The sequence below is a fragment of the Hyperolius riggenbachi genome, chromosome 12 (genome assembly GCF_040937935.1).
Source record: "Hyperolius riggenbachi isolate aHypRig1 chromosome 12, aHypRig1.pri, whole genome shotgun sequence".
Lineage (NCBI taxonomy): Eukaryota > Metazoa > Chordata > Amphibia > Anura > Hyperoliidae > Hyperolius > Hyperolius riggenbachi.
In genome coordinates this window covers 174,503,375-174,517,986 of record NC_090657.1, presented here as the reverse complement: position 1 = coordinate 174,517,986, position 14,612 = coordinate 174,503,375, and the positions used below count along the sequence as shown (strand labels likewise).

The 14,612-nt window shown below is 44.6% G+C and overlaps 1 protein-coding gene across 5 annotated transcripts in view; it reads right to left on the bottom strand.

Moving 5' to 3' along the window:
• Positions 1-14,612, bottom strand: part of MYT1 (myelin transcription factor 1) — a 485,419-nt gene that overhangs the window by 112,566 nt on the left and 358,241 nt on the right. Inside the window, exon 1 of one of the 5 annotated variants that reach the window (XM_068261874.1) lies at positions 555-789. The exons of the other annotated variants lie outside the window; for them this stretch is intronic. The gene's annotated coding sequence lies outside the window, so the exon portion shown is untranslated. Of the gene's footprint in view, positions 1-554; positions 790-14,612 lie in introns of those variants that run through there. 5 annotated transcript variants of the gene reach the window in all.

Below are 14,612 nucleotides of genomic sequence, written 5' to 3'. Positions count from 1 at the left end.
CAAAAATTACAATGCTACAACTGCCTTTTTTTCCTTATTTTTTAAATTGAAAGACAGAAAACTCAATTTTCTTTAGTCACTGGGAAATGCATTTTTCCTACCATGCATTTGTGTTTAAATTACAGCTCTAATGAGAGGAGCGTTTGTACAACTCAATATAAATAAACTAATACACATAACAGCAAAAACAAACTAAGAATACCTGTGCTTAGACTACAAAACACACAACAAGCAGTGGTGGGAGGTGGCTATCAGAACGTTTCTCCATTTTTGCGATGCTGATCTTAAAACATCCTTGAACTAGTTATAACAGGATTTCTATAATCCAGGCCTTCGAGACGAGATGTATCTCCTGTAACTCCTCCAGAGTTTTCTCTCGAGGGGGGCACAATGAAGCTCCCCTCCTCCCCACAAAGGAATCAGGGGCCTATAAACAAAATTATCGGTGGACATTGAGTCTTGAGTGACTACGTAAGGTCATCAGTGACCAGGAACTGTCCAAGGTGCTGAACTGGCTGTTCTCATTGTCCCCAGCCTAAGACAATGTGACTTACCTTCTGGTTACAATGACATCAGGGGGGGGGAGTAGTCACAAGATGTGCATGCTTAGCAGGCTGTGATGGAGAGCCGTCCTTTAGTAGTAAGCTGTTTGTTGGTCCCAGTTAAAGATTTCCTCCCCTTCCACCGAGTAGGGATGGTGGCTTGGAACTCATTCCCTTGATGGCCAAGCTTAATAGCACACCAAAGATCACACCGAGAAGGGGGGTGGTGGTGGGGGGGGGGTCCTTCGTAACTCCAAGCCCCGCAATGTATCTGTTTACTCTCCGAGGTGAAAGAAATTTACAGTACAACACCAAAAAAGATGGAGCAGCTCATTTCCTCCCGGGGAGACAGTGGGCAGGCCCACATCCCTAAACCATCCTACGACTGTCTTTACTCTAGCCAACAGAAGGTGCTTGGCTCAAACAAACTGATTAATAATTAATATGCAAGAACGTTGGAGCTTCTTCCGTGGGGAGGGGGCTGAGCACAGCTGCAACTGTCATCCTGCCCACCCCCGCACGTTGACAGCTTTTGGTAGAGTCCAATAATTTCTAATAGGAACACCCAGCCGATGATCTATGCCTTGTGTGAGCAGTGCTAAGGGAAAGTTCCACTTGAGACTCATCTGTGGGGTGACCTTTCCCCTGGCAAAGAGGGGGCAAGTTGGCATCGGAGATCTACGATACAGAAGCAGCTCTGCATAAGCTTCTTAAAGTGCAAGAGCACAGTAAACAACTACACATGTCACTAGCAGCAAGAAAATGGAGCACTTAACTGCTTACTGCCTGTTCCACCGCAATGCCATCTAAAGACATCTCACTGAGCTTACAACCCAATACAGCAAAGTGCTAGCCCTACATCAGTAGGTCAGAGGACTATGGAACAGAAAACCAAAAATATTTAATTTTTTTATTTTTATTAATCTCCAGAAAATGGAAAGTGAAGGTACTTTATTGCTTTTTTTTTTCTTTTTTTTTTTTTAAGCTTTTGTTTTCAGTTTCAAAAACTATAAAGACACACAAACTTAAATTTCTTTATAAAAGCATACAACATGCAAAGTAAAAAAAAAAAAAAAAAGAAAAAAAAAGAAAGAAAGTTAATGCTAACTCCACAAAATGCAAAAAAAAATATAATAATAATAATAATAAACTACCTAGGTAAGACGCTGAGAACAATAACATATTAAATGCACAAAGGAGCAGCTTAGTGTTTTCAGCAATCAATAGACCACTCGATATCAAGCAAAAAAAGGCATATGCAAAAGTCATAGCTTTCACCTTCAATTCGCTGCCGCTAAGGTCATACGTAGACACACAGGCGCGCTGCCGCCAGAGGTTTATGATTACTTTTACGCTGCAACGGTAACAAAACAACACAATTTACAAGGAAAAAAAATGCCACGGCAGCAACAATGCAAAAAATTCAAATAAATACAAGAAAGGTTTGTTCTCATTCCTGCCTCTCTTTGTTTTGCTAACGTGTGCATTTTCTTACAAGCGGTTGAACCCATTTCATGCAAATAACACACCACAAATATGATTAGGTGGGACAAATGTGCAGGTGCATGCAATAAAAATAATAAAAAAAGATTAAAAAGAAAAAAAAACGCTTCACAATATCCAGTCTTTGCTTTGTTACAGAGATGTTTACAAAACGCACAAAAGCACGTTGATCACGACAATTCTGTAGTACTGAGGTATAAATAAAGTAGAAGCGTACTAACAACTCCCAACAATAAGCGTGTAGCAATGACATCATCTCACCAACTTGAGTTCTAGTTTTTATGAGCTGTATGGGCGAGGAGTTTGATTTAAAAATATTAAAAAAAAAAAACTAAAAAATAAATACTGTTTATTTTTTTAAAGGAAATAACAGCAAAATCTGGTCACCGAAAGTTAAAAAAAAAATGACGTCAAGCTAAGATATAAAGAACTGACAGCAATTAAAGCCTTTTAATTGCTCAAAAACTTAAGTTGTACACAGTGCACACAGTATATTCTATTAATATAAAGGTTTGTAGTAAAATAAGTAAATAAATATTAATGAACGTGTTAAACAGGTGTTATCGATTGAAAAGTGTAAATCATTTGAAGTACAGATGCTAGATGCTCATACCATAGAGAGGACTAGTTTCAGCACCAGGGGACTGGTTTCAGCACCAGTGACTGTGGACAGCTCCTTCCAATAGGCTGCTATACACTCAATGCACACTGCGTTCAAGGCTGCCTTTAACTCATCTTCAATAACAACTATTATGAGCTGAACAAGATACCAGTATGATAGTGCAGTGCACATACGCATACACATAGGCATTGTTATAGAGACCTCTTCATAAAACAAGTCAGATATAAATGTAATAGGATATAAAGATGTGTGTGTGTATTAGTATACGCTTATGCAGCTATTCATATTCAATATTTAGGATTGTGACAGCTAGTTAAATATCACGAGAGATTTAGAAGTTTAATAGTCTGTCTCCTGTCCTGTGCTCTGTTTTGTTAAGGGGTCATTTGCATGAGCCTTGTCGATGACTTTATTTTTATTATAGAGAGTACTCTAATAAGTTTTGCCTGAAAAGAGCTCACAATCTAATACGTCAGCAGGGGCGTAGCAATAGGGGTTGCAGAGGTTGCGACTGCATCGGGGCCCTTGGGCCAGAGAGGCCCCGAGGGGCCCTCCCTCAACTGCAGTATTAGCTCTCTATTGGTCCTGTGCTCATAATAATCATTGCTATAGGTGCTTTGAATAGTTGTAATCATTTACAAACTGTTCCCCATCCCCCTCTTGCACCTCTGACACTATTTGCCATTGGCAGGTTTTATATTCTATATTCTAGCTAGTGCACTTGCTAGGATGCTTTTGGGAGGAAACCAGAGTGTCCAGGGGATACCCACTCAAAGATGGGGAGAAGGTACAAACCTCATGTGGATAGCACCGAGGCCAGGCGTTGGACCTGACACCCCAGTGCTGCAAGACGAGCATGCGGGCCACTTAACACTCTGCTCTGCCCTAAAGAGTTCACCAATAACTGCTGCTGATTCCAGAATGAGGAGGGAAAGAAAAGGCCAAGATAATCTTCATTGGGTTGTAGATGAGCACTCTATTGCCTGTAGTGTCACTTTGTGAATATTACACACACATACGGTCTAATGCTGGAAATCGTGATTCACAAACCTGGAATGGACAGTAAAGGGAAAAAATGTGCTTGCTATGAAGTGACCTTTACATGGGTCATACCAGATCATAGTGAGGATTGCTGAAAAGTCACTGTAAGAGAGGTCAAGCAATTTATAGTCACATGCATGCACCTGCAGCTTTGCAATGGCTGCAGGTGTGTAAATGGTGTGTGGTTTGTGTGTATGTGTGTATAGACTGATATTTCAGCCGGGTCATCCACAAAGCAAACCTAGGCAGTTGTCTAGGGCCTGGAGAGCATCTCGGGGCCTGGTGGATGCGAAACCCCACCAAATCTTACTAAAAAAGTCAGGTGACTATCAGCGGTGGGCTAAAACTGCTATCTTGCCTACAGCCTCATTTCATCTTAATCCTTTTCAGGCTAGTGTACTAACTTTTCAGCAATACACACTAAGATCTGATATGAACCAGTTTAGAGTTGCAAACTCTCTCTGTCTTTGAAAAGGACTCAAATCTAAAAATAAATGACCATTTCTTGGTTCGCCTTCCACTATTGTCCAAACTTGGAGACAAAATCTGAAACAATCAATAAAGCTTATCGCTCACGGCTAGAATAAATCGATCAGTTCTGGCACCAAATTATGTGTGATTTCCCCTCCAGCATATCAAGAGTTAAGCTACGTACACAGGTTGGACTAAACTCAGCCTAGAAGACCGATAATGACCACCTCTGGTGAGAATCCAGCGTGCGTATGGGAGCCCCCCTGACCTCACTTAAAGATCTGGTGTCAAACATGCAACCGACTGCCGAGTGCATTGTTTTCGTACTCACCCCACCTGCCAAAAGCGGCTCTATTGTGCCCCACGTGTTGTCCTCCTTCCCAGTCCATAGTACAGATGTGTCGCTTGCCTATAGGCTAGTTAGGTATCTGTACAGAACTCAGCCCCAAACTATGGTCTGAGGTAAGAAGTCCCAATTCCTGGCAAGCGACCTGACCTAAGAAGAGGGAGAGGCTTCCCACACCCTCCTGGCCCCCACCGTTGCCGCACACGGACCCCTGAAATAAATCTGAGCTTGTCAGATTTCGTGACCGTTCTCCTCTTCATGCACGAGCCCTGCGTGAGTACAGCTGCGCCTGCACAGTAAACCATAGACGCTCATCAACAAGCACCTCTGTGCTACTGCAAAGGATGGCCACGCTTGTGCCTAGAGAGGAGCGCTGTCGCAATCTTCCAGAGGACCCTGGACAGCGGCGGTGACCTGGCGGAGGGTTTGGGAAGCCTCTGTAGGGTCCAGTCACTTCCCTTTTCTTAGGTGAGTATCTTATTTTTTTTCCTTTAGGTTTGCCTCGGGTTCCCTTAAAGATGCTACCTGGTATTCCAGCTTGCATACAAGTTTAATGCAAATTATATGCATCTTGGAATTGAGTCAATCAAGACCAACAGGAAGTGCACTTGATTGGCCCAGCTCCAAGTTGCACACACACAGCATGAAACTGGCAAGCTGGAATAAATAGAATCTGATCAATCATCTCTGATCGGAATGGGCTGTTTGCTGCCGCACACTGACCAATGAAGTCTGGATGTTTAAGCGTATGGAGGGGAGGATCTGTTCATAGCGATTTCATCGGTCCGAATTGGCCACAATCTATTCAGGATGTAGACATAAACTTGCCCTCGGAAAGTCAGATTTCAAGATGTAGCTCCAAAATTCTTTCCTGATTGCACGCCACAGCTGCCCTGCTACACGACCAGTAAAGGCAAGACAGCAGTTTTTGCCCACCGCTGATGGTTAGCTGGCTTTTTTTAGTAAGATTTGATCTGGCTAGCAACCACCAGATCCCTAGAGTCTCTCCAGGTCCTAGGCAACTGCCTTGGTTGCCTTGTGGATGATCTTGCTCTGTATAGGATATCAGATCTATGGCACATCTTGTGGCGTACGCCTACAGTACAACCTACACACTATCAATCAATATTTGTCACCATGTCCGATAGATCAAACACTCTAATGGCTTCCAGTCAGTCTGTAGCAGGATTCTGATTCTCAGACAATATGACTGCATTATTCATTTGTATCATTTAAACTAGCTGCAGTGTGTACAGAATACCTCCAGTATGCACAGTGTAAGTGGTTATTCTGGGCCTGCACGGATTGTAAACTAGCTGTAGTGTGTGCTGATCCCTGCTACCTCCAGTATGTACAGTATAAGCTGTTACTCTGTGCCTGTACTGATTGTGAACTAGCTGCAGTGTGTGCTGATCCCTGCTGCCTTCAGTATGTACAGTATAAGCTGTTACTCTGTGCCTGTACTGATAGTAAACTAGCTGCAGTGTGTGCTGATCCCTGCTACCTCCAGTATGTACAGTATAAGCTGTTACTCTGTGCCTGTACTGATTGTGAACTAGCTGCAGTGTGTGCTGATCCCTGCTACCTCCAGTATGTACAATATAAGTTGTTACTCTGTGCCTGTACTGATAGTAAACTAGCTGCAGTGTGTGCTGATCCCTGCTACCTCCAGTATGTACAGTATAAGCTGTTACTCTGTGCCTGTACTGATAGTAAACTAGCTGCAGTGTGTGCTGATCCCTGCTACCTCCAGTATGTACAGTATAAGCTGTTACTCTGTGCCTGTACTGATAATACTCTAGCTGCAGTGTGTGCTGATCTCTGCTACTCCCAAACATATGCACTGTAAGCTGCTAGTCAATGCCTATAGCGGGGGATGAGCAGCAGATGAGAGGTGGACAGACGGTAAATAAACAGTGAACAATCATAAATTACTCTTGTGGAACAAAAAAATAGAGCATCTGTACACAGCTTACCACTAACTGTCACTTTGACCTTAGGAACACTAACCTACCCTAAAATACCAATACTAGCCCTACCCCAATCTTAACTGTCCTGCTTTCGACTTTAATAAGTCACTGCAACCCAACAGAGGAAAGGACTTGCTCTAAGGACCCACTCTTGGTTTGAATTCATCTCATGATAAAAAATGGCCAACTGTGCACTGTCTGCACAGAGTTTGTATGTTCTCACCTTGTCTGTGTGGGTTTCCTCTGGGCACTCTAGTTTCCTCCCACACTCATAAAACATACAGATAAGTTAATTGGCTTCCCCCTAAATTGGCCCTAGACTACAATACAAACACAATACATACGTGCATATGACTATGGTAGGGGCTAGATTGTGAGCCCTTCTGAGGGACAGTTAAGTGACAAGACAATATACTCTGTACAGCGCTACAGAATATGTTGACGCTATATAAATACTAAATAATAACAGTTACTTCAGCGTATACCTGGACATTTTGCTGTACAGATATATCCTACAATCATCCGACTAGCACTTAAGGTACAATTGCCTCCTCCTTGTTTGTAGAGCGCCCCTGTTCTGCGCAGAATTGTAGATAAGCCCCCTCTAATGAGCGGACAGAAGTTGTGGCCAGACTGGGATAACAGACAGGCAAGTTTAGCCTGCACTTAGCCTAATTGGCACAAGTTTTTCTAGTTAGCAGCTGGGGGAAGATCTGCCTTTCTCTGGTTCCCCCTATGCAGATGGGCACCCTTAATACCACAGACTACAATTAATGCTGTTGTATTTGATGAATTTAAATGGCCCTGCATTAATATTGTATATGAAACAGCTGAAGGGCTGGGCATACCAGCAAGGGGAGACCCCCTGGCAGATGGCAAAAACAAAACAAAAAAAAGTTGAAATAAACCCTGAAGGGAACATTGTCATAAAGCCACCCCTCCCCCCTCCTAATACCCCACCCCTCAGGACATGCAGTTGCTTTGTCTGCGATGAAAGTACAAGTCCCAAGTTTTCTGTCTCTCAATGGGATGACAGATTTCTATTCAACTTTTTTTTTTTTACTACGTTAAACAAATGTTGGAGCTCAAATTGTGGGGTTGGACGTTGAAAGTTGGCCAAGAATCAGCCTGCGGTTAATCTTTCGGACGAGTTTTCGCAAGCCGTTTATTAATGTCATTAACAGAAAGAACAAAAAACTTAACAGTTGTGAATTTGTCAAGCAAGAAGGGGACAGAGTTTTGGGTAAAAAAGAGACCCCGTAAAGTTTATTCAAACAGAAAATTGAAAAGGTGCTATGAGTTTTCAAAACTTTATAAATATGCAATCACGAGCAAATATTGCTTAAACTTCATAACAACGCATAAAGTTATTCAAAACTTTATAAACATGACATAAACAAAATGACCACTATTGCTTAACGGTAAAAAAAAAAAAAACCCAAAAAAACAAGATTAAGTTATCTGAAGGGAAGATTAAAATAACACAAAAGACTTTCAAAACTTTATAAAAACGAGATGCCGTAAAAGTGACAAATAGGTTGGAGAATATATCCCTGTCCTAGTCTCTCTCCCTCCTTCTTTGACTTAACTTAACCATGCAGGGGTCAACCACAGCACAATCCCTTCCTTATCGGAAAGTGATTGGGTAGCCACGATTTGTATTGCCTTGCCTCACTTGATCAGATCGAGAACAGGTTGATCTGTTATCCCCACTAGCTTTGTACGATCCTACGCCACTGTTGTTCCCCTGCCAATCCACCCCAGCCACCTGCTCAAAAGAAAATCCACTGGCATGACTAGTAAATCCTTTTATTTACTGTGCTAAAGTGTCTAAAATCGATTGGGCATAGATCTCTGGCAGATTCAATTGAAGTGATCTCAAGTCTTGCAGGGGACAATGTTTGTCTGCTTGCTTACTTGCTACACATCATAAACATACAGACCATTGATTTCATAGTCCACCTGTGCAGAGACGGGCAAACTTTTGCTATAAGATAATCAACTTTTTTTTAATAATGTGTTTATTGAGATAGGAGTGCTGAATGTTTGAGTCCTTTCAATCTAGTTGTGCTGTATGCTATTTTATGCCTCCCATATAACTAAATCAAAGATGAAACTTTACTTGGGTCATGTTAGACCATAGTGGGGTTATCACAAAGTTAGCAAGGTGACAGTCCTTGAACAGCAGTCACGTGCAGCAATGCAGGTAGGAACTTTTTTTTAATACCTGGCATTTTACACGTTTACATATAATTGTATGTGTACGGTGGATGGAACAATTGAGATACTATTAATATGATATGGGTAATGGGTATGCGATAGATCACAAGAGGTTTGAGCAGGTGATGGATCGCCCCGTTGGGTAACTCAGAGTGTAGGAGTCGATCTTCCAACACCTGCAAGTTTGCATTTTAAGTAGATCACAGGATGCGATTCACAACTTCCAAAATTAAGAGACCCCCTGTGTCAACTGCTACGGTGGCGGTGGGAAAAAAATAATTGCAAAATTCAGATACTAGCCTGTCCAATCCAGTAGCTGGGAATAAAAATTCTAAAGTTTTAGGGAATAGTACCGGTAAATCTTAAAATCTCCCATCCCAGAGAGATAAAATCTTATGTGTACGGCCACCTAGGAGGTGCTGTGAGAGATATGGCCAGTAGTACAACTTCTATACACCCATCACAAATACATACCACTTTGTCCCACTAGTATTTTGTGTTGATATCTTAATAGAAAGCGAGGGGATCTCTGCACGGAGCAAAGACTCCAATTAGAAGTCCCATATCCAACTAAGACGCGGTTACCAACGTATTTTTGTAATCTGTTCTGCGATGATGATCATTGATCAGCTACAATATTTCACCTCGTTGCTGTTTATGGATTTTAGAGCGTTGTCATGGACATCATGTTTTTTTTTTTTGCTTTCAGGAGATTGGACAAAGAGGAGGAAGGTGCTAAAGAAATACTTGGAATTATGTTCCATTCAATAATAGAAATCTCAGAACTATACCGAAAACTCTGCGACCAATGAAAGAGATTTTTGTTTTTTTGCACAGAAAAGACAAACGATGAAAAGGATGGATGAGATGAGAAACGTTCCTACAAGTTGCTAAAAGTGAATTCTATCAATAAAGCGCGGTCGTAGGCATGCTCTGCTGTGTATAGTTCCAGGAACTCACTGGCAGGTGCACCGGGAGCCGGGACAAGGGGGCAAAGAAAAGTTTTACTAACCTAGGAAAGTTTCACAGAGCGTCATCTTGGCTTTTCGGCTGTCTCGGGACCCACTTTTTAAAACTCTTCTCTAACAAATACTTTCATTCCTGAAAACTTGTGGCAAGTAGCAATAGCTTATGTGACCAGGAGGCCAGTGTCTGCCCGTGTCCGGCCCAATCACGGCAGGCCTGGGGTAATTACACAACAATGACATGGATGGGCAGCCAATCCAGCCTCTGTACACATAAACAATTGCTATAGAGCAGAGGGACAATGACAAGCTGCTGTCGTCCCCCCTCACCCCCCCTCCTAGACAAGACTATTCACAAAGTGCAAGCTGCAAGTTAGGAGCCAGTGCACCTCCCCCTGTCTAATAGGGATACAGCCAGATCACTTTACTACAAGCTGCATGCAAGCAGGATGCCCAGATCATGTATCTTGGGTGCGTGTGTTTGAATTTACACATTCACTGTACATAAACACACACACATGCCAAACCTACACATACACACACAGTGTTGGACTGGAAGGTGGGAAAGCTGAGGAAATCCACTTGCTGGCCAAGCAGCAGTAATCAGGTGTTGCTGCTCGCAGTGAAGACTTGCTGCAGGTTTCTATTGGAAGTGATAACACAGGGTTTCTGCTGCTTGGCCAGCAGGTGGATTTAGGGCTGGTTCACACTGGCTGCTTTTTCAGAGCTCTGCTCATCGCCAGCGATCAGCAAAGCGCTGCTGCCAATGTATCCATATGGATACATTCACACTGCAGCGTTTGCGATTTTGATCAATCGCAAATGTGGTGCATGCAGTGTCTTTGGGGCGATTGTGTGGTGATTCTTGTTCTAATGAACAGGAATCACAAGCGCAAATTGCTCTGAATCATGAGATTTTGCCTGCCAAATCGCGATCGCGGACCCATACATAAACACACACGCATACAAACACATGCCGTACCTACACATATACACACACACACACACACACACACACCCCGTACATAAACACACACGCATGCACACACTTACAAACACATTCCATACCTACACATACACGGTACAGAAACGCACACCATACATAAATACACACTCATGCACACACTTACAAACACATGCTGTACCTACACATATACTGTACAGAAACGCACACCGTACATAAATACACACGCATGCACACGCTTACAAACACATGCCGTACCTACACATACACTGTACAGAAACGCACACCATACATAAACACACACGCATGCACACTCACAAACACATGCCGTTCCTACACATACACCGTACAGAAACGCACACCATACATCAACACACACGCATGCACACACTTACAAACACATGCCGTACTTACACATACACCGTACAGAAACGCACACCGGACATAGACACACAGGCATGCACACGCTTACAAACACATGTCGTACATACACGGAACAGAAACGCAAACTGTACATAAACACACACCCATACACACACTTTCAAACACATGCCGTACCTACACATACACCGGACAGAAACGCACACTGTACATAAATACACACTCATGCACACGCTTACAAACACATGCCGTACCAACACATACACGGTACAGAAACGCACACTGTACATAAACACACACGCATGCACACACTTACAAACACATTGCATGCCTACACATATACTGTACATAAACGCACACTGTACATAAACACACATGCATGGACACACTTACAAACACCTGCCGTACCTACACATATACTGTACATAAACGGACACTGTACATAAACACACACCCATGCACACACACAAACACATGCCGTACCTACACATACTCTTTACAGAAACGCACATTGTACATAAACACACACGCATGCACACACACACATACAAACACATTGCATACCTACACATATACTGTACATAAACGCATACTGTACATAAACACACATGCATGGACACACTTACAAACACCTGCCGTACCTACACATATACTGTACATAAACGCACACTGTACATAAACACACACGCATGGACACACTTACAAACACCTGCTGTACATACACATATAGGGCCTGATTCACAAAGCGGTGCAAAGTGTTTGCACGCGAGTGAAAACCCCTTTATCACGCCTAAACTCAGTTTAGGCATGGTAAGAAGAAACTCGCGCGAATTTTCCACGCGCAAAGTTTTGCGCGCGCAGCACCCGGCACTTCGCGCGAAGCTCCCATTAAGTCCTATGGGACTTTGCGCGCGTACGCGCGGTAGCTTCGCGCGAGTTAGAGCACAAAGCGGTGATAACTTTGCTAGTGCAAAGGTTATCACGCCTAAAGTCTTTTAGGCGTGATAACTGAGTTATCACCGCTTTGTGAATCGAGCCCCAACTGTACATAAACGCACACTGTACATACACACACACGCCTGGACACACAAACAACTGCCGTACCTACACATATACTGTACATAAACGCACACTGTACATAAACACACACGCATGCACACACAAACACATGCCGTACCTACACATACACCGTACATAAACACACACGCAAACTGTACATAAATACACACACATACAAACACTTGCCATACGCACGTGCTTGTACAAACACACACACACACACACACACACACACACACACACAAGTTCAAACGCACAGACACTGTACATATCTACATGTCCACACAGATACAAATGCATGCCGTACCTACACATACACACACCATACCTAAACACACACACACACCGTACATAAACACACACACATGCACACACACACATGCACATACACAAACACATCTGCCATATACACATGCATGCGCTTGTGCAAACACATACAAACACACACGTACAAACACACACACATACAAATACACAGACAATGTACATACATGTGCACATTAGAGATAGCCCGAACCTCCAATTTTTGGTTCGCAAACTTCCGCGAAAGTTCAGTTTGCGCGAACTTTCACGAACCGCAATAGACCTCAATGGGGAGGCGAACTTTGAAAACTAGAAACACTTATGCTGGCCAGAAAAGTGATGGAAAAGATCTTTCAAGGGGTCTAACACCTGGAGGGGGCCATGGCGGAGTTGGATAGACGCCAAAAGTCCCGGGGAAAAATCTGGATTTGACGCAAAGCAGCGTTTTAAGGGCAGAAATCACATTGCATGCTAAATTGCAGGCCTAAAGTGCTTTAAAACATCTTGCATGTGTATATGTTACGGCCAAAACCAGAAATCGGCCAATTCTAGAATTGGCCGGCCGTTTCTAGAACTGGCCGATTTGACGTCGGCCAAAGTCCAAAATGCTGGGAATTTCTGACATTGGCCGGCCAGTTCTAGAAGCGGCCAAAGTCAGTTGGCCAAAGTCCAAAACGCACAGATCCCAGATCATCGCGGGGGTCCTGTCCAGCACCATGAATGGCACTCGGAACCTTCTCTCTGCTCTGAAAGATACACAACAGCATAATACCCTTCACAGGGAAAAAAAAAAACGTTCTTTGTCACAGCGAATACACAATCCTGCAACAAATCAGCAGCGTGTCTACTTCTTGACGAAAGCAAACAAATTTATCATCCTGCGCTTTAAAATTAGCTGCTCTGCCGCGGCAGTCGAGTGACACAGGGGAGAGATCAAATTACAGTGGTGATTAGTGATGGCTGGGTGCGCTTCTCTGGGCGCTTTGCATGGCTGGGGGCTTTTCTGGGTGCTTTGCATGGCTGGGGGGGGGGGGGCTTCGCTGGGCGCGTTGCATGGCGGGGGCTTCACTGGGCACTTTGCATTGCTGGGGGTGCTTTGCATGGCTGGGGGGGGGGCTTCGCTGGGTGCGTTGCATGGCGGGGGGGGGGCTTCACTGGGCACTTTGCATTGCTGGGGGTGCTTTGCATGGCTGGGGGGGCTTCAATGCACACTTTGCATGGCTGGGGTGCTTCACTGAGCACTTTGCATTGCTGGGGGTGCTTTGCATGGCTGGGAGGGCTTCAATGCGCACTTTGCATGGCTGGGGTGCTCCACTGAGCACTTTGCTGCTGCATTGCTGGGGGTGATTTGCATGTACGGGGGGGGGGGGGGGCTGCGCACTTTGCATGGCTGGGGTGCTTCACTAGGTGCTTTGCATGGCTGGGGGGGGGGGCTTCACTGCGCACTTTGCATGGCTGCGGGTGCTTTGTATGGGGGGGGGGGCTGCGCACTTTGCACGGCTGGGGGTGCTTTGCATGGCTGGAGGGGGGGCGCTTTTTGGCTGAGAGGGGGGGGGCTTTCGTGTGCGCCGGGAGAGTTGCCTGCGCTACTCACAGACCTCAGATCAGGGCGACCAAAGAGGCGGGGAGAAGCGGAGAGAGGCAGAGCAGCGCGCACGGTACCCGCGCGGACCTGTACACTTCACATGCGAAAGTGACAAATGACTGGCGCTTCCGCACTGAAGTGTTCACGTCCTGCGGGTAACTTGTGTGCTTTGCCTCTCTCCGCCTCTTCGGTCCGGTCGCCCTGATCTGAGGTTTGATTAGTGCAGGCAGCGGGGGAGAGCCGAGGGAGCAGGACTTCGGGACTTGGCCGGCCACATACAGCCACAACGAGTTCTGGCCGGCCAAAGTCCGAAATGAGGGGACATTTTGCACATTGGCCGCATCAGCCGGCCACTTCTCGTTTTGACCGGCCAGAACCCGAAGTGGCCAGACTTCGGGTTCTGGCCGTAACATATACATCAATCAGGGAGTTTAATTAGAGTACTGCTTCACACTGACACACCAAACTCACTGTGTAACGCACCGCAAAGAGCTGTTTATGTAGTGACGGCCATGCTGGACTGGTGCGCACCGTGGCGAGAGTGCAAGCCGTGGCGGTTTTCAAGCCCATATGGTCACCGGGCTGTGGTAGCTCAATGATAGAACAACAGTGACTGTCAGGTAGGTATATGCAGTGATGG